This window comes from Heterocephalus glaber, unplaced genomic scaffold (assembly GCF_053883595.1).
Source record: "Heterocephalus glaber isolate CG9 unplaced genomic scaffold, H.glaber_assembly_v1.0 deba00001461, whole genome shotgun sequence".
Taxonomy (NCBI): domain Eukaryota; kingdom Metazoa; phylum Chordata; class Mammalia; order Rodentia; family Bathyergidae; genus Heterocephalus; species Heterocephalus glaber.
Window position 1 is genome coordinate 14,376,834 of NW_028258308.1, and position 21,091 is coordinate 14,397,924.

The following is a 21,091-nucleotide window of genomic DNA, read 5'->3' on the forward strand; positions in this document are numbered from 1 at the left end:
TCAAGGAGAAATGTTGAACAATAAAAATGTTCCATAAATATTAAAGTTACATAAGTCTAAGGTGGGAGAAATGAAAATCCACACCACTTGGAATCATTTCAGTTAGATAAACATTTGAGGTTTAGCTTGAATCACCTGGATAATTCAAACTGAAGCATGAATTTTAAAGAAAAATATTGTATTCTTCATCCTTATGAAATAATCTACTATATTTTCACATCCTTGTGCTTAGATTTTTTTTGAAACTATTATTTTATAATAGTCACACAGTTTGGAGTGTACTTCCCATGAGGCACTCACTCACACCTTTGAATTTATATAACTTTGCAATTTAAGTAGGAAAGAATTATATTTGTATCATTATAAACAAATAAAATATTTTCCTGTAAAATATTGCTGTGATACAGAGAGCTGCTGTGCCCACTTAAATGGTAAATTTAAATTAAATCTGGAAACAGCAAAACCTCAATTGTGATGTTTATTTTCTTCAGGCTTTAAAAATCTCTTGTCCTGACTTTTCTATTGCTTAATGTGAACATTATACAGGTTCAGGATGTAGCCTGCTAGCCCACAGGGCAAAGCTCAAATCTGCTAGTTTTTGTAGTATTTACGTGGCATAGTTGTTCTCAGTTGGTGTTTGGTATTGTTAACAGCAATAACAATGAGGTGGGCTTGGATGGAAATGAGCAACAATCAGTAGCAAGTATGTTTCAAGGGATGCAAGAGACATGTTAATGACCTGGTTTAGAAACACTAAATGTACACCACCTACATATAAAATAGTTTCAGAGTTGCTGACATTCACTAACTCCTGTATTTCAATTGTGTGCTACCCTGGTACATTTTTGCATCAAATTGTATTTTTTGTTTGGTTAGAATTTTGCCAGCTATATTTTAAGGAACTGCATGGCAATATTCCTAACCATAATAAGTTCCCTATGTTGCTGAATATGAATTTTCAAGCATTTAGTATACTAACAATTACAGTTTGATGAGGAGGAAGCATACCTGCTAGGATAGTCACCATTCTGGTGGTTTTACTTTGGATGCACTCCAACTTGTCGATTTCCTTCTTAAAACATGCTACCCAGAGTAATCATAATATTCTAAATATACTCTGACAAATGTAGGTTGGTGGCAAACAATTTTGTATTCTGAATATTATAAAGCTATTAAGGCTGCTTAAGGCTCTGATAACTTAATAATCACATCTTGCTACTGGTATATGGAATTTGTGGTTATTTCTAGAAGTTTTGGTCCAATCTCCAGGGATTTTAATAATCAACATTACTGCTGAATGCATCTATCAGAATTACTATGGCTATGAGCATGAGAACCAGCCAGCAGAGCTAAAAGTGTCAGAAGGTCAATTAAGAGCAATTCAAATTTCTCTCCTGGGAATTTTCTAGGATATGTTCTGCTTAGTCGTAGTCACATTAATAGAAATATCAGAAAACCACACCATTATATAACATTCTGATTAAAATCACTGAACTCAGAGATTCTGCTTTAGTGAGATGATAAATAAGCAGTCTAGAATTCATTAACATGTAGAATTGTGAAAATAGTTTCCATCTGTGTTGATTTCAGCCACCATGCACTTTTTCTTTCCATGATATAATGCCCTTCATTAAAAACAGAGGTGTCAATTGAAAATCGGGAGATGTTTTAAAATGTGACTTGTTTGGCCATAAATAAACTTATGGGATGGAGAGGTGCTTAAATCATAGTATTGGAGTGGGTTCTTTATAAAACCAGTAGTGATTGTTACCCCCATGGCTCTCTGTACACATACAAACACACACACACAGGCATACACACATACAACTGCATCTGCCCAAATTAGAGTAAAATAGATCCAGTATGCAATGGGTCACCTAGAATATTCTAGCGTTTTTTAAGTTAAATTAGACCAGGGGTTCTCAATTGAGGAATAGTGGCAACTATGAAGACATTTTTGTTCTTCAAGATTGGGAGGATATTATTGGTATGGAATTTCTAGAGCCTATGGCTGCTAATAAACATCCTACAATGTACAGGAACATCTCCACAACAAAGAACTCCCTAGCACAAAATTTCACCAGTGTGGGGCTGATTAACCCAGAACGAACACCGGAGTCTCCAGGCTGAGCATGCTGGCTGGCTCACACTAGTCTAGCTTCAAAGGGCAGCAGCTGACTAGAGAACTCTTAGAACAGATCCTATCATGAGCCAGTCATGATGTTGCTGTAGTATTCCTGACTGAACTCTTCATTAACAAGGCATAGTTTTTGTGCCAATTACTCTTATTTGAGTGGTTTGCTGTTATTTAATTGATTTTTACCAATGTGGGTTTTCCCCTTAGATTGTCATAATGAGTTGTATTATTTCTGCCTCACAATTCCTGCCAAACTTTTACACTTTAGCTTAAAAACATTCTTCTGAGGAGCATAACAACTCTTTACTTTTCCCTCTGCCTCTTTTACTCATCTCACACTGCCGCCCAAGAGCTCCAACTTTTTATGCCAACATCTACCCAAAAAAGTGAGTCTCATTTGCTTCTCTCCAGTTGGTAAACAGTAAATGTTTACTTATTGTCCTCATGATAAATAGCATGATAAAAATGTAATATAAAGGAGCAAACCCTGTGAAACCTGACCTGGACAGGTATCTCCAGATCTCTTGCTCATTTAGCCAAATATTTTCTATTCTATAGACACTGAAATTTTTAGAGTTCTCTGTACAAATTCATCATGTCTCCCATATTGGTGTCTTTATTTCAACCTGTTTGTATATTTACAGGTTTACCCTCCAACCTTGTCAACTTTCCAACTCTTGTCTCATTACCACTTCCTCTAGAAAACGTGTAATCATCCCATGTTACTTCTGTATAACCTGTGTATATTTCTATCCTTGCACTTCCCAGTTTGTTTTGGTGTAATAGCCTTTTTTGTTTGCTTCTGGATTCTATGAAGTTGTGAACTAAGTCCTGTTCATTTTTTCATTCTTTAACTGGCTAAATATAAGCTGGTAGATGATTGTCTCTTAATTAATATTAAATGACTGAATAACTAAATGAATAAGTGTCTGGATGTGTCGTGATTATTGCTAGTGCTTTAAATGGATGCAAATGTAAAATTGTGTGCTAATTTGCTTGTATAGAAATCTGTTATTTTATGTATGATTTTTATGTGATAATCAGTTAAAAGTTCAGTTTTTTCTTTACTAATCTGCTGTTCAGATAGATGCAGATTTTTCAGTGTTCAAAGATACATGTCTTAGTTACTTTTCTTATTACTGAGATAAAATTCTCAACACCCACAGTTAAAGGAAGAAAGGTTTATTTTAGCTCACAGTTTGTAGAGGTTTCAGTTCATAGTTGGTTGCTCCAAGGCAGGGTGGCATGGCAGAGGGCCACTGTAGAAGAGACACAGTTCACGGCGGGCATACAGCAGCAAAGCAGTGAAATAGTGAAGCAGCAAGTGATGGTAACAGCCTTCTTTCTCTTCCTTATAGGCTCGCTCTAAGTACTCAGGGTGGGTATCACTCACACCCAGGGTGGATCTTCCCATTATCCACGACCAGAACTATGTCAGACCAATCAGTGGACTAATTTAATAATCACATTTCCTTAACCCCAGCATCAAACACTCTAGTTCCAGCCACCTCTGGAAAGTCCCACCTATGATCACATGAGCCTTTCAGGGGAACAGCTAGACACAAGTCATAAAAATATGTAAATGTTGAATGATAAAATCTGTTTCTAGGTACTAATAGGCTATAAATTTCACATTTCCCTCTATGGGCCAGGACATGTCTGAATATAGAAGAAGAATGTTGATAGATAATAACAGCTAATGTTGAGCAACAACAATAAATCAAGTGCTATACTAAAGAAGTATATATGTCACCTCTGAAGGACTATAATTTTTCCTAGTCAAAATATTTTTACATACATATGGGGAAACTGAGGCACAGTGTAATTATATAATTTCTTCCAGAATTGTCTCAGTATGTATGTAAAAAAGCAGACATTTAACAGGTTCAATATCTTCAACTCTGAACCAGTTTACCAGTTTTCTGGTTTAACTACAAACTTTAATTACTAAAGATTTAACTTAAAATTCAAATTTTATTTCTCCATAATTACTCCATAGGCATGATGAAAAGGGTTAGTATACATAAAGCATGTATTAAGTCCACAATGCAAGTTGTCTATGTGAATTATTAAGATCTGAGATGGCTGGGTGTAGTGGTACACACTTGTAATTCCAGCTGTTAGGAGGCTGAGGTAGGAAGATTACAAGTTTAAACCCAGCCTAGGCAATTTAAAAACTTGGCGAAACACTCTGTCAAGATAAAAATTCTTTTTAAAAACCTGGGAAACGGCTCAGTGTGACAACCCTGGGTTCAGGAGGAAAAAAATCTGAGATAATGTAACTATCTTGAATCAGTTTTCCATCATTAATGAAGGATTGAAGGAAGTAAGCTCCCTCTTTCCAACTCTAAGGATTCTGATAAAGATAAAATATGCATGACCATTTTGAAAAAAAATCCTTCAATCAACAAATAGAAACTAACATTGAACATACCCTGCTTCCCCCAAAATAAAACCTAATCAAAAAATAAACCAGATGTAATGAACAGCTGGTTATTTCCATGGTGATGGCCAGTGTCATGCAGATTATATCTCACTGTTCTCTTGCTCAGCGGCTATTTTGGAATAGCAGATAAGGCAAGGATAGGCTGACTGGGGCCAGCATTTTTTATCTTATTTTTGGAGAAACACATGAATACATGAATTCATTTAATCATTAAAATATCATATTAATCATTTCTCAGAATTAAAGAAAAAAGTGAGAAGCAGCGACTGATTATTTTAAGGCTGGAAAAGAATATAGGACAAAGAAAGTGGTTGACAATGGCATTCAATTATTTCTACACAAGACATAGTGGGTTGATAAGCTTGTTTTAAAGGGCAGACCTTATAGACGCAGCTAGTCTCCAAGATAGCTGGTCTGCTAATAGGCTCTGAGGTCCTCTGAGGGTGTCTTTTAAAAATAAATGAAGCAATTTTTAAATTTTTTTTCCAATACTACTGGGCAGGCTTTTAATCACTAAATGGAGAAAATCATCTTTGGTTTTGGTTTTGGTTTTGAGACACAACTGCACTTTTTCTGAATTAAGTCCAAATTCCTTTAAAAACTTCAGATACATTTCCTAAACTGATGAGCTGGAAAAAAATTGTTGCTTTAATTTAGTGGGCTGGCCTGCCCCTGCTATAAAAATCCCGCACTTATGGAGCTCAAGTTTACCTCAAGGATTACTTTTACTACAGTCCCCACAGAAGGAAGTGAGAAAATGGGCACTCAATGCATTTCAAAGCAGGAATTTGCAAGCTGACTTAAGAACTGTAAATTAAAGAGCACTGTGCAGTTAACTATGCATCTGTCAAGATGCACTCTCCCAAGGCTTGCTCCACAGATTCTTACCAGGATTCTGCTGAGGTTTGCCAGGAGTGTTTCTGTCAGACCTCACTCAGGAAAGCAGTTTTGGATCTGCATTTAGCAGTAAAGCTATCACTCTCCACTTAAGTGGAATTGTTGTTGACTCTGATGACTACCTAACTGACAACAAAGTGGTTCTCTTTCCTGGATGGAGAAAGAGAAGTCTGTGAAATTGATTGAGAGGCCTGCTTATAGCTGCATTAGGCAGTGGTTTCCTCAGCTGCCACAGGCTTAACTTGCCATGGTGGGCAGCATGCTCCAGTGAGACATCAGTAGTGACATCAGATCACTGCTGCCCTGGGCTGGTGGCCGCGCTGATGAGCTTTTCCTTTCCACCTTTGATTCGGAGCTTGAGATCTTTAGGTATCTTTCAAATACTTGAGTCTAAACTTAATATACACTATCTGTGTTGAAGAAGGATGGCTGGTTTCATGATTTGAACTTTTTCGAGATTGAAACAACGTACTTTAACTAAAAAACAATAAATTTTCCTTAGCACTGCTTTTTTTTTATTCAATAAAAAATTGTACTGAAATACTTATTTAAGCTATGATTGTCTATGTTGTCTTTTATAGCTGGTAAACCCTGCCAACCTTCTTTCCACTGCTGCTGTCTTTCAATTTGACTGCAATTCAGGGACACATCTTCTGTACTGTGATCCCCTGTCATAGCTTTCTCCTTGGGAGAAGACTTTCATCCACGGGAGTAACCTCTTTCCACTTGCCCTCCTAACTTGTTCTTTTTTTTTTTTATGTATCTTTCTGAGAAATCTCCCTCTAATTTCCCCATATTATGACTTTTTATACATTTTTATCGGTGTGTGTGGGTAACACATAAGGGCATCATGCATCGTGGGAAGCTGTACAAGTATATTACACCTCTTGATTCTTGGTTCTTTTTTCATTTCTTTCCCCTCCTTTCCCTCCTTCTAGCTCCATATCTTGGCCCCCTTATCTGTTGCAAAAGATTTATCTCCCTAGTTTCTATTATCTTTCTTTCATTTTGCTCTTTATGTTTTGGGTTTCCCATATAAGAGAAACCACACAATGTTTAAGCTTGTGTGTCTGATTTATTTCACATAGCATTATCACCTCAATGTCTCTGTATCCATTTTCCTACAAATGACTCAACTTTATCCTTCTCCATGGCAGACTAGTACTCCATTGTGTGCACACATTACGTTTTATTTTCTATTCCTTTGTTGATAGCTGTTCCCAAGATTTAGCTATCACAAGTTGTGCTGGTATAATCACGGGTATGCATGTATCACTGTAATATGATGTTTTTAACTCTTTTGGCAAGATACCTAAATGAGAAATAGCTGGATCAAGTGATCCACAATATTATTTTACAATAGCATATATATTATACCCTAACTTAACTTTCTTCAAAGAAATATATACAGATCTTGATTCTTACTGGGCACCATTAAAAATATTTGTATTATGAAAATTTTCAAACATTTGCACAATAAAGAGAATGAGGAACCCTTTATACCCTCGGAAATTTCATGTTACCATACTTGCTTCTTATTCACCCTTTCCAATACCTCTTTTTTGCTAACACATCTTAAAAAATCTTAGACATCTTACTAATTTCCTTCCACGTGGTTCAATGTGACCTCTGAGAAAATGGAGATTTTTCTTTCATAACATTACATTTAGAATATGTTCTTAGGAGTGGGATGTTGTTGTTCATTTGTTTGTCTGCTGTGGATGTAACCCAGGGCCTCACAATGCTAGACCAGTGTTCTACCACTGAGCCATAGTCCTGTCCCTCTTCCTATCCTCTAACTCAGATCATCTTCAATTTCCTTCATTGTACTGAAAACATTACTTTATAGCTGGTCTATTTGTATTATGTTCCAAGTTAGGTCCACAAATTACATTTGGTTGTTATGTTTCTTAAATCCCATTTAATTTAGAGAAGTTCCTTACTTCTCTGTTTTTTTTTTCTCATGCCATTAACTTACTGAAGAAACCAGCTCAGTTATTCTATAAACTTGCACACATTTTGAATTTGTGTTGTTTCTTGGTAGTGTTATTTAACTCATTTCTCACTGTCTTATAATTTTTATATAGTGGAAAACAACACTGCATTTTCAGTTGAACTTAAGGTCAACATTTTTGGTCAAGAATACCTTTCCATTTTATAAGCTTAAGAGTGAGGCAGAGCTTATCATCCAAAAATCAAATTCATGAATTCCAACCAGTAATATTTAATATCCTTATTTAATCATTAAATGTGTCTCCTATATCTGTGGCAATATTTTGCAGTTATTAGAATTAAAAAATGTGTGTGTGTAAATATAAATAAGTACTTTTTTCTATATTTAGAGAAATAAATTGGCTCTGAACTTCCTTCATGCCTGTTTGTGAGAAGAGAAAAAGGTCATCATCAGATGATTCATTCATTCATTTATTCATGTATGTAATATCATGTATTGGGTTTTTACCTTGGGTCAGGAATTGTGTTAAGAGCTAAAAATAAAAAGGCAAATGACAATGAGTTTTAGATACAGGAAACTACTATTATATGATAGTGAAGTTCATTATTATGGAACTTGTTTCTCAGGGACCAAGAGAAGTAGGATTATATATAACATTATGTTAAAAGAAAGAAATAAAAGATATCTGCTTAACCTGTATATGTGCACAAGCATACTAACAAAATAGGAAATAAATCACAATTATAATCTTTATCACAATTATAATCTTCATTTCTGCACCTGGTTACTAAACCCTACCTGGTATTTATAAGTACTTTCTTCTACAACCCATTTTGCATTTCTTTGACCTTCAGCAAGCATATTTGGAGGTCTTTGTTCTTTAGGGGGCGGGGGGTGGTGGTGGTAAATACTTTCATTGCTGAAGGTTCTGAGTCCTTTTTCTTCCTCAATTGGATTGTTACAGTTTCCCATAGAGCTCAATGGCAGGGCATAGAAATACTGCCTAGGGAATGTCCTAAAGAATTCTTCAAATTCCAAACATATGCTTCCTTACCTCTACTGTGGAGTAGTAGTCCAATTTCCCCCTTGGTGATCTGGATCAATCATCCCTTCCAATATCATAACTCCTCTTTTAGCTTGTTGACTCAGGAAGCATGAAGACCTTAAAATAGCCGAGAGGGCGGGGAGTCTTAGCCTATAGTTGAGTGTAATCCTTGTTGTGCCTCTTGGTACAAGCCTCCCCTCTTTGGAACTACTAAGCTAGCAAAGCTTCCTGGGAACAGGGGGCAAAATTTTGCTAGGGGTAACAAGGTATAATGGTGAGAGGGACCATTTCCATTAACATCACTTGATTCCTGGACCCATGAATCCTGGTCGTAGGAGAAACAATGCAATATAGTGGACACTGATCCAGAGCCTATACAGGCTTCTCAGAACATTGCCCCCATCTTGCAATGGTATTGCTACCCGGTTGGTGCTGTAATTGCATCTTCCAAAGGGCATTTCAAGTGAGGGTCAGGGGGTGCCAGAGCCAATAATTTTGGTGCCAAAACACCATCCAAAACAATAAAAAAAGAAACCAGAACTAGTTAGGAGGTGATCTCAATGGATTGCATCAGTCATATTAGTCTGTCCAACTTACCTCATGCAGGAATGGCAAACTAATGCTTGTAGGCTCCAGCAGCTCACAGACAGCACCTGCTGATTCTTCATGATCTGCACTTCCAGGATAGCTGTTAGCATTAGTCATTACAGCCTTGCCTTCAGTCTATGATTTTTTTCAGCATGTATGTACATACTTGTCATTTTTGATAATCAGATGAATTCCCACATAATTTTCATTCATTGAAGAAATTGAAAGCTAAAATGTAGCTCATAGCGTACTTATTTGAACCTTGACCATTGGCACAGGGCCATTGCCATCTGTTAGAAGGGGGAACCTTTGTGAATTCATGTGTACTTGCCATATGGGCTAGCTGTGTCACTGCCTGGATCCTGAGACTGCTCCTGGATAATTCATCTAATCCTAGGGTCCTTTTAATATTATTTATTTATTAACACTACACTGGGCCAATATCATGATGGCTAAAAATTAAACATATAAATATGATTGTTGCTGTACTGCAATCAGAAGGTTGCTAATTTTGACCCATGATTAAAAGACTTTGACCCTAGAGAATATGATATGAGAACAAAAATCATAAAATTTGTAGAGAAATTGCTGTGAAGGTGAATGTGAGCCAAGGTAAAGGACAAGAGGAAATGATAAATGAATGATTGAAAAAGTATTCAAATCCCTAGCAAAGAGATAAAACCTAGAGGAATATAGTTAAGTGACAAATGTATAAAGATTAGAGTTGCTACTATAGATAAGGAAAATCCTGGGAGAAAGGATAAGTAGAAGAGACTACAAATTGTAGAACATTTGTTGTTAACTAAAATACATAGTTTATAAAATGTAGAAATATTAGAAATAATAAGAGAAAATACAATTAATTAAAATCATGGTTTCAGGTCAGGTTATTAAATGTTCATCACTGTTTTCACTTTAGCTTTTTTTGGTAGCAGGAATCGAACCCAGGCTCTCTTGCTTGCTGGGCAGGCACTGTACTGCTGAGCTACATCCCTGGCCCAAGACAGGATTCTGGTTTATTTATATATTTTTTTGGTACGGGGATCAAACTCAGGACCTTGGGCTTGAGAGGCAGGCGGTGGAACCATTAATATAAATCCCCAGCCTGTTCATCACTATTTTCATGCAGCCTGATTTACATTTTCCCTAAGATGATTGTATTAAAATCTAAATGGTGTCAGTAATCAAAAATCATAATAAGGAAGTATTGCATTTTTACACGTTTCTCAAAATCTACACACTGAAACTCTTATTCAGCCTGTGGATGAAAATAAAATTTTTAATCCAAACTTTGTCTCAAATTAAATTGATACTTCAGTGTGGAAGTTACCATTTATCAAAGCTGAAAGTTTTCTCCATGTTATTTCCTCCTTTTTTGCTTGTTTTTGTTTTATTTTTCTCTTGTGGTAAAATACACAAAACATAACATTTACTGCTTTACCCCTTTCAAAGTCCACAGCTCAATGGTGTCAAATACATTTATAGTGTTATGCATCCAAAATGGAGATCCACTTCTACAACAATTTTCATCTTATAAAATTGACACTATACACAATAAATGAAACAATAATTCCCATTTCCTCCTCTTCTTGGTAACTACCACTTTACTTTCTGTCTCTATAGTATTGATTACTCTAAGTATCTCAGATGAGTTGAATTGCAATGTTTTTCTTTTTTTGTGCCTGGCCATTTTCAGTTAGCCTAATATCCTAAAGGTCTATGTTACAGCATATATCATAATTTCCTTCCTTATTAAGACTGAACCCACTCTATGTATATAGTGTGCCATGAACATTAATGTACAAATATCTCTTCAAGATCCTGCTTTCAATTCTTTGAGTATATACCCAGAAGTAGAATTGATGGATTGCATAGATTCTATTTTTAATTTTTTGAAGAATCTTCATAGTATTTTTCATAGTAGCTGTAGGATTTTATACTCTCAGCAATAGTATACAAGCATTCTGATTTGTCCGCATTGTTACTAACACTGGATTTCCTCCCTTCTTCTCCCTCACCTCCTTTCTAATAGCCATACTAAATGAGTGTCAGGAGAATCTCACTGTAGGTTTTGCTTGTATTTTCCTAACGATTATTGATTGATCATGTGCTTAATGTGTATTTGTATGCCTTTGGAGAAAATATTTGCCCAAGTACTTTGTCTGTTTCTTATTAGGTTGTTTATTTTTGTTGTTGAATTTTATGATTTTTCTGTATATTTGTAGAAATTAATACTAAATTGGTCATGATGTACAACCATTTAACTTAATCTGTAGGCTTTTCTTATTCTTTTAATATTATTTTGATGGAGAATTTAAAAAATTAATCTCATGATTTACAGTTTGTTTTTTTCTTTATTGCCTATGCCTTTGATATCATTTCCAAAAAGTTGTTTGCAAAACCTTTTGCCTTATGCTTCTTCTAAGATTTTTTAGATTTGTTTTAGAACTCACTTTTAAGTCTTCAGTACACTTGAGTTAATTTTTGTTTAGTGTCACATCAAAGTCCAAACTCTCTTTCTCTTTCTTTTTCTTTCTTTCTTTCTTTCTTTCTTTCTTTCTTTCTTTCTTTCTTTCTTTCTTTCTTTCTTTCTTTCTTTCTTTCCTTCCTTCCTTCCTCCCTTCTTTCTTTCTTTCTTTCTTTCTTTCTCTCTTTCTCTTTTCTTTCTCCCTCTCTCTTCCTTTCTTTTCCTTCATTCCTTCCTTCCTTCTTTCTTTTCCATATTGATATCCAGTTTTCAAAGCACCATTTCTTAACAAGAATTATCTTTTCTCTGTTAAATATTTTCAGCAACCCTTACTAAAATTATTTGATAATATTTCCAGTACTTATTTCTGAGTACTTTATTCTGTTCCATTGTTATATATGTCTGCATTCTTGTCAATACACATTATTTCAGTTTCAGTAGCATTGCAATTAAGTTTTGAAATCAGGAAATTTGTGCTTTTGTGCTTTTCCAAGACTGTTTTGACTGTTTTTGTTTTCTTGAGATCACATGCAGATTTTAGGATTGTTTTCTCAATTTCTGGAAAGATCACTGGATTTTGATGGGGATTACACTGACTCTTTTGATTGTTTGAGTAGTATTGATATTTTAACATTTTTACATGTTCCAATTTATGGGCATGGGATTTGTTTCCATATATTTATGTCTTCAATTTCTTTCAGCAATTTTTTATGTTTCATTGTACAATTTTTTTCACTTATTTGGTTAACATCTTAATATATCATTTTTAATGCTAGTATAAATAAAATTATTCCTATATTTTCCTTTTCACGTTGTTCACTGGTAGTATATAGAATGCAACTTATTTGTTTGTTGATTTTATTACTACTTTTTTGAATTTATATAATAGCTTTAACAGTTTATGTATCTATGTCCAGTCTTTAGGATTTTCCACATATATGAACATCAAATCACATGTAAACAGAAATACTTCTATTTTTACCTTTCCAGTTTGGATGCTATTGTTTTTGTTTATGTTTTTTTGTTTTGTTTTTGCTTAATTGCTCTCCCTAGAATTTCTAATACTGTGTTTCACAGAAGTGGTAAAAGTGCAACTCTCCTCTGGTTCTTGGTTTTAGAGGCTTTCAGTCTTTCATAATTAATTTTGATATTTCTTGTGAGTTTTCTATACATAACCTTTATTATATTGCTGTAGTTTTCTTCTATTCCTAGTTTAAGTATATTGTTATGTAAAGATTTAGAATTTTGTTGAGTATTTTTCTTCAATTGATATGATGGTGTGTGTTTTCTTCTTCTGTTAGTATCATTGGTATATTACATTGTTGAATAACACTTGCATTTCAGGAATAAATCTCACTTGATTATGGAGTATTATCCTTTTTAATGTAGTGTTGCATTTGGTTTGCTGGTATTTTGTTGAGAATTCTTGCATGGATATTAATAGGGGATATTAATATGGTTTTGTTGTAGTATTTGACTAGCTCTGGCATCAGGGTAATACTATTCTTGTAAAATGGCTTAAGGTTTTATCCTCTTTAATTTTTTGTTGAAATTTTTGAGAAGAATTAGTATTACTTCACCTCGAAGTATTTAGTAGAATCTATCAGGCCTAGGTCTTTTTTATCTGATTACTGATTCAACCTGCTTACTAACTATAGGCCTATTCAGATTTTCTATTTCTTTCTGTCGTCAGACCCAGAGTCCCTACTCCATTTTTGATGTATTGTTGAATCATGCATTTTGCTCATTCTACCAACGTTTTTGGCCTGTTAGTGCTCCAAATACATGGGCTCATTGCCTTCTGGCCTCCAGAATTTCTGATGACACATCTGCTGGTAATATTATAAGGAACTCTTACATGTTGTGAGTTGCCTCTGCTTTCAAAAGTCTTTTTTTTTTAAATTTTGATCATAATGTTTTTTACTACGGGTCATTTTGAGTCAGTCTTGAATTTTTTGGCTGTTTAGATGTTTGTATTCATGAATTTCATCAAATTTCAGAAATTTTCATTCATTGTTTCCTCAAATAGTTCTTATGTCATTTCTTCTCTATTTCTGGGACTTCTACAATGCACATGTTGTTCTTCTCAATAGTGTCCCACAGGTCCCCTAGGCTGCATTTATCTTTCGTTAATCCCTTTTCTTCTTATTTGTCAGACTAGATAATTTCCATCGTCCTACCTTCAACTTTCCTGATGTTTTCCTTTAAAAAAATTTTTTTTGTTTTTGTTTTTGTTTTTGGTCTTGCTGTCTAGTCTAGCAGTAATCCTGAACTCACTATGTGATCCAGGCTGGCCTCAAACTCACAGCCATCCTCCTGCCTCAGGCTCCCATTAAAGGCGTGAAGTTTTCTTTTGCCTGCTAAAATCTGCCCATAAACCAGATTCCTGGTACTTCCTATTCTGCTATCTTCCTAGAATTTTTCAATAATTAATTTTAAAAAGATATCTGTGCAGATTTAAAACTTTAGAATGTATTTTTATAAAAATTGGATACAATTAAAATAATTCACATAGAGTCTCCAAAGAAAATCTGAGAATCTTTTAAAATATTTTCAGTAATTTTTAATAGGGCAAAGTAAATAACTAACCAGAAGGATTTGAGGGGGATAGTTGCCATTTTTCTCCATTTTCTCCTTTTACATATCTATCTGGAAATGAATAGAGCTTTGAAGATGTGTGGACCTGTGTGCTTCAAGAGCAACCACTTTGTCTTTGCTTTTCTTCTTTCTCTTTATCTGACCATTTTTATTCAGTAGGGTAAGAGAAAAATATGTAAAGAAAATGATTCTAAAAGACATCATGGTTTCCAAAGGTACACCCACAAATAGAGACAAAATATTTGCTTTTATACCTCATTCACATTTGAATAACTATTTGGAGAAAGGCCTACAGCACCTCAGTGTAAATCAGTTTAAACCATGCAGTATGAACATTGCATGTTTGGTTACTAGGATTTGAGATCTTATTTCTGTATTAGTTATTTTTCTCTCATTGCTGAGACAAAATATCCGACACCCAAAGTTAAAGGGGAGGGTTTATTGGGCTTACAGTTCTAGAGGTTTCAGGCTATAATCAGCTCCTCCAAGACAGAGTAGCACACAGCAGAGAGATGTCACAGAGGAGAGACAGTTCATTGCAGGCAAAACCAGCAAAAGCAACAAGGGAGCATAACCTCTTTCTGCTCCATTTATCTTATCCAGACTACTTAGGGCAGGTAGCACTCACACAGTTCTAGACTTCTTGAGCCTAGCATTGCACCATGAATCAATTCCAGCCTCACACACTCTAAATACAGCTATCTTTGAAAAAGCCCCACCTATGACCACATGAGGCTTTGGGGGGACATCTAGACACAAGCCCTAACAATTTATCACTAGAGGTATGAATGCCAGAGAGGTAAGATTGCTAAAGCGAAGATATTTTAATAAACTATTTACATTTTATTGAGATACTCCAATTGTTTCTTAGAGTAGGGATACAGTTGTTAATGGTTTGGTGTTAGTGTTTGTGACACTATTTTGCCATTTTAGAAGATGAATAAAATCCAACACAAGAACTGTACATAATTGTGGAAAATAGTGTCAAGATAATTATAAAATCCTATGTGGTAAGATATATATTTCAATTTTTAAAGTTTTAATACAAGTAGTAACCCTAAAAGCGGATCTTGAAAGGGATGTAAAAATTGACATTTATTTCATGCACTTAGAAAAAAATAATGCTTTGCTGAATTCTTTTTCAAATGTTGGTGGAATTGCTAGGAGCTTCACTTTTAGTAAAATAGGCATAGTTTCAGTTCTCATAAAGGTTACGTTCATGAGAGAAAAATATAAAATAAACAAGTATTATACATCATAATGTTAGGTCCTGATAAGTACTATGAAGAAAACACTACCCACTAATTACACTTTAAAAATAGGAATTTGAGTCATATTTCAGGAAGGATGATTGGGAAGGTTTTCTGAGGATGTAATAATGAAAGGAAGAAAAAAACTATATAAATAGAGAATTGAGCATTCCAGAGAATGAGAGCTGCAAATGTAGATAGAGCCATAGAAATAGAACATGCATGGTATATTACAGAAGCATGAAAAATATCAATAAATTACATGGAAATGGACCATCAAGGAGAAAAAGTATTATCTTCTGTCACTTATTGCAAGGTTCTTGGCTGAGATACCTAAATGAAAGTCAGATTAACAAGAAGAAAGCATGTCAAATTTATTTCATATAAGGTTTAAGTGACATGGGCACATTTAGAAAAAAAGACTGATGGTTGTCTATTAATGAGCTATAAGAGTTCTTTATATATTCTGGTCATAGGTTATATGTATTATAAACATGGTCTGTTTAAGGACTACTTTTGATTTTCTTAATTATGTCATTTAAAGTTCTAAATTTTGATGGAATCTCATTTATCAATTTTTTTCTTTTACACATCATGTTTTTTACATCCTAGGAAATTCTTGCCTACCCTAAATTTATAAACATCTTCCCCTATAATTTCTTCTTAAAGTTTTACAGTTTTAGTTTTTCATATTTAGGTTCATAGATCTTTTCAAGTTATTTTTATGTATGGAAATAAAGAGTTGAGGTTAATTTTTTACATACAATACCAGGTGTTCTAATACCATTTGGTGAAAACATTATCTTTTCCTGAGTTTTTTTGAACTGAATTTATGTTCTATAAAATGCTAATGTTAATAATCTTTCAAAACTCAGTGGACCATATATGTGTGGTTCTATTTCTAGATTCTCTGTTTTATTCCAATGATCTATATGTCTTTCCTTACACTAACAGTGCCTTGATTACTGTAGCTTTAGAGGAAGTATTAAAATTAGGTAATAAATATCTTCCAACACTGTTTTTTTTTTTCTTTTTACTTTTCTAGGTCCTTTGTACTCCTACATAACTTTTAAATTTCAAATCCAATTCTTCATTTATAGTAAGTATACACAGACCTGAATTTTTATATATACCTTGTGTTTTCTAATCCTGCTAAATTCAAATACAAGTTCTAGGGGCTCCTAGATATTGCTTAGTATTTTCTCTGTAGATGATCATTACATCTACACATCTTTACTTCTTTACAGAAGTAAAGATTTTACTTCTACCTTGCCAATCCTATCCTAATTCTTTCATTTTATTGCCAGACTATTTTGGTTTGAGCCTGTGTTTCAAAGTTTAATTGACAGATGAAGAGTAGACATATCTGCCCTTGTTCCCCACCTTAGAGAGAAAGCATTTCTTCTCCATTCATAAAAGGCATTTTTGATGGAAGTATGGAGTACATGGCTTATCTGTTGAGAAGGTTCTGTTCTACTTCTAGTCTCCTGATAGCGCTTACTATGAACAGCTGTAGAATTTAGTTCAGTACTTTTTCTCCAACTAGTGACAGGATCATATGGCTTTTTCCTTTCCTCTGTTAAAATGATGACTTTTGGGGGTGGATCTTCCAATGCTGGACCAACACTGCCATCCCTATAATAAAATCACTTTCTACATCCTGCCAGATCTGACTTCTAATAGTTTGTTTTGTTAAAAAATTTTTATCTATGTTTATACTTTTTTCTTCTACTATCTTTATCCAGTTTTAGGATTAGCACAATGTTGATTTCCTAAAATGAGGGGAGAAATGTTCCTTCTTTTTTCAGCTTTAAATGTTTGACATAATTTATCAGTTAAAATGTATATGAGCCTGTCGTTGTCATATAGGGTTTCAAGCTAGGAATATACTTTCTTTAATAGGTACTATTCAAATTTTATATTTCCTCCAGAGTCAGTTTCATTAATTTGTCTTCCAAGGTACTGCTTAGATGTTGTCAAATTTATTTCAAAAAAGATTTTTGTAATATGCTTTCTATATCCTTTTAAATTCTGTAAAATCTGTGGTAATGTCTTCTAGATCTTGATATTGTAATTTTAAAAATGTATAATTGGTATTGTGTAATAGGAAGAAAAGGTCTAAAGGAGTAGGGGAAGTGGGAGGGGTAGGGGAAAGGAAAGAAGGGAAAAGAAAAAATATGAGAAAAGGAAAAAAAATGCAAGCAAAGTCTTTGTAAATAGAGCAGGGTGGAGGGGGTAAAGGGAGGGCAGGGGAAGGGGAAAAAATGGGAACCAAGATACACATGTAAAGGTAAAAGATCCCAATGATTAATGTAACTATTTTATACCTAAAATGTGCAAGTAAACTTAATGAAAAAAAAAAGTAATACAAGAAATTTCTAAAAAAAAAAAAAAAAGACTCATGGAACAGGGAGATGTATCTATTTTAATAAATGGTTATGATGAAACATAAATGTAGGACAGAAGTGTATAGTGTAGTGGTAATGAACTGGAGAAATCTAAGCAGCCTGTTTAGCTTCTTGGTGTCACTGTGTGGCACTGATTCCTTTTGGGTATAAGGTACAACATTTGCCACATGAGGTCTTCAGGGGAGAAGGGAGAAAGTCTGTGTGACTTTCCTAGTTTCTATGGCCTGTTTAATGGGAGAAAGGAGCAAAGAAAGGCCAGAGAGACCTTACAACTTCTGCTGTTTTCCTAATTTACACGGTGCCGTATTTGAGGGTAGTATTTCGTCTATTCCATCTGAGTAAAAAAGGAAATAGGAAATAGGGAATGCCGCTGGAGCCATAATCAAGGGCTGGATAATGTGAGACTTTTTTTTTTTCAAAGAAAACTAGTGTTAAAAGGTACTTCTACTGGAAGGGCTAAAATATAGAAAGACAAGTAAACAAAAACAAGAAATGTATCTTCAGAAAATTTCAAGCAATTCACTATAACTTTGTTGTGTAGGTTAATAGGAAACCATTAAGAAAGCACAATGTGTAGATGTGCTTGGGCTTGGCTATTGAGGAGAATAAATAAAGTCCAGGCCTTTTAAGCAGCTAGGAGGAGGAGCCATTTGAGGAGTGAGAGGAGAAAGTCCTGAATCACATTTGTGTTCAGTGGATGGACTGTTAGTGGCATGGAGTATTATTTAAATAGGAGTAGCAGTGGAGGCCAGAAAACCAGCCTGGACTACATAGTCAAACAAAGGAGCAGAAAGATGATATTAAAGTGTTACACACATAATTTCCTCACTAAACCACACCATGAAGTCTGGAAGAGTAAAATTCATATCCTTCAGTGTCAGTTCCTTACATTAAAAAAAGGAAAAGTGCTCAATATACACTAGAGAAGTTTGGTTGATTTAATTTGAAATGTAGACTTACTAAAGGAAAGATGGAGAAAGCCTTTATATAATTAGAAAATTTATTAGTATAAAATGAGTAAATGTCTGCTAGAACATACACATTGGTAGATGAAGAAAATATTCTAAAACCTTGGAAAAGAGCACAATGTACAGGAGGTTCTGCCCAAACTGGTTCAAACTGACAATAAATGATTATAATGAAATTTATATGGCCTTGGAGCTGAATCCTGACACTTAGAAGTTAGAGTTGTTCAAGGTAACAGAGGCAATGAATTTCTGGTTACTTTCTCAACTGTAAGGATCGTAAGCTTCTGGGAGAAGAGTTGCTGGTCACTGTAATATGTCAAATAATTCTACATGGCTTGATGGCTTTACACAAGGCCTGTTTCATTCCTCCAGGCAGAGTAAAAACCACTTAGAAACATTTCATGGAAGAGTAACACAAATAATTAAGTTATAATATTGCTAAATGACAGTTTAAAAATTCTTAAAAATCTTATCAGAAATGAAAAAACTTCTAGGACTGGCTTGAGATGATATAAACTTTATTCAGATTAAGTTGAGTAAAATAAGAGATAATGGCATGAAATTAAGTAAACATGCTGTCCTTGGAGTTGTGGATCATTGAACATACAGATGGGAGCTTGAAAAATCACTATTACTTTGGAAGATTTAATTATAAATATATGCTACTAAATGTTCTGGGAGAAAATTCTTTAGAACATAAAATAATGAACAAGTTCAAACTTTTTAAATGTTTCCTTGAAGTGCTATAACAGAAATGTTCATGTTGCAGAAGAGAATATTTTCTCTTAGTTGGCTATCAATGAGTCAAGGCAAATCATTGGGATGAAAGTTTAAAATGCTCTGGAGGCAGGCATGGCGGTGCATGCATAGAATCCCAGCACTCAGTAGGCTGAGGCAGGAGGATCATGATGATTTCAAGACCTGTGTGGCCTACAGAGTGAGATGGTGTCTCAAAAAACCTCTAAATAAACAAAAATAAAATCTCTGGAAGTTAAGTTTTGCTAACAATGTAGAGCCAGAAGTGCATCTCAAATTATCCATTTCAAAAGGAACAAATCAAAGCAAAATAAGGTTCTGAAGAGATAGAAAACTAGTGAAATGACATTTAAATTTGGGGTTTCTAATGTTTCTCACTAACTTTCTCCAGTCTCTTCATTTCATTTAGAGATTAGTACATGGTTGACTAGATTGAGTGATGTAAGAAAACAAATAAAATTATGAATTACTTCTTCTTAGAAATAAATTGAAAATAATGGGTTTATTCTGGGTGGAAGGTGAGCTCTTTGTAATTAATGCCAATAACATTAGAGCATTAACAAAAATATTGTGTGTGCACATTTCTTAATAATGACACATTGTAAATATTTATACTCAGGTTGGTTTTAGACTAATATAGTAAATTCATATCAAACCAGCATAATTGTCTCCACCAGAATTTATTGAAAGCCCAGCAGCAAAACTTCTACCATTGGAGGTGAGGAGGTAAAAATTTTCTTAGGCTATTTTTTAAAACTAGACCAGAAGTAATGTTAATTTCCCGAGTCCAACTCTACACTTCTGAATTTTCCTTTGCTCCAGCCATAGCTGAATATCTAAATTCTTTGACACATTTCCACAGAGCTGGCCAGTGATTAAGCCTCATATGCATACAAAAAGATGAATTTCTCCTCTATTTTTCCCATTTTCAAAAATGAGCAAGTAAAAGCCAGACATTCTAAGAAAGCCATAAGAATGACCTGAAAAATTAAGACAATGACTATAGCACAAAAATGTGGCTACGGAGGAAAGAACAGCAATGAAAGGAGCAGAAAACTTGTATTGAGGACTCTGAATGGTCTGAGCTTGTTCTCTCTTGCATTAACTGATATACCATAGTGTTGTGGGTACTGTAGAGACAGGAGACCTCTGGGAAGGGTACATAAGACTGCTTCTTACCCATAGCAATAGCTAGACACAGTGTCAGCACTTCCTCACCAATTCCTTAAATCCTGAATCTCCAGAGGTTGATGCAAAGAGGGCCAAGTGGCACCTGCACACACAATGGCATGAGGTATAGGAGAGGAACTGCAATATTAGAAAAAATTTTAATGGACTCTAAGCCTGCCTGACATTTGCATTAGAATGAGTCGATACTGTCTTGTCATCCTGGAGAGTAAACAAAACTGGCCAATTCCAAAGGGAGACTCTCTTCCAAAGCTTTTTTCTATTCAAAAATATCTGACAAGATAATCTAAATGACAGCAACCCCGTTCCTTTACTTATAAGATGTGTAGAAATATGAGACATTTTGAAAATTGTTCTTAAGCACTGGGTAAACTAAGAAAAATGTGAAA

At 34.5% G+C, this 21,091-nt stretch overlaps 1 protein-coding gene and 1 long non-coding RNA gene across 18 annotated transcripts in view; one reads left to right on the forward strand and one right to left on the reverse strand.

Annotated features, from left to right (window-relative positions):
- LOC147826735 (uncharacterized) overlaps positions 1-3,651 on the reverse strand; it is a 57,337-nt gene extending 53,686 nt beyond the window's left edge. The window contains exon 1 of the long non-coding RNA XR_015453437.1: positions 3,334-3,651. This is a non-coding gene — a long non-coding RNA (uncharacterized LOC147826735). The remainder of the gene's footprint in view (positions 1-3,333) is intronic.
- The window catches only part of Tenm3 (teneurin transmembrane protein 3), a 2,554,979-nt gene that overhangs the window by 634,434 nt on the left and 1,899,454 nt on the right, over positions 1-21,091 (forward strand). The gene's annotated exons all lie outside the window — the stretch shown is intronic.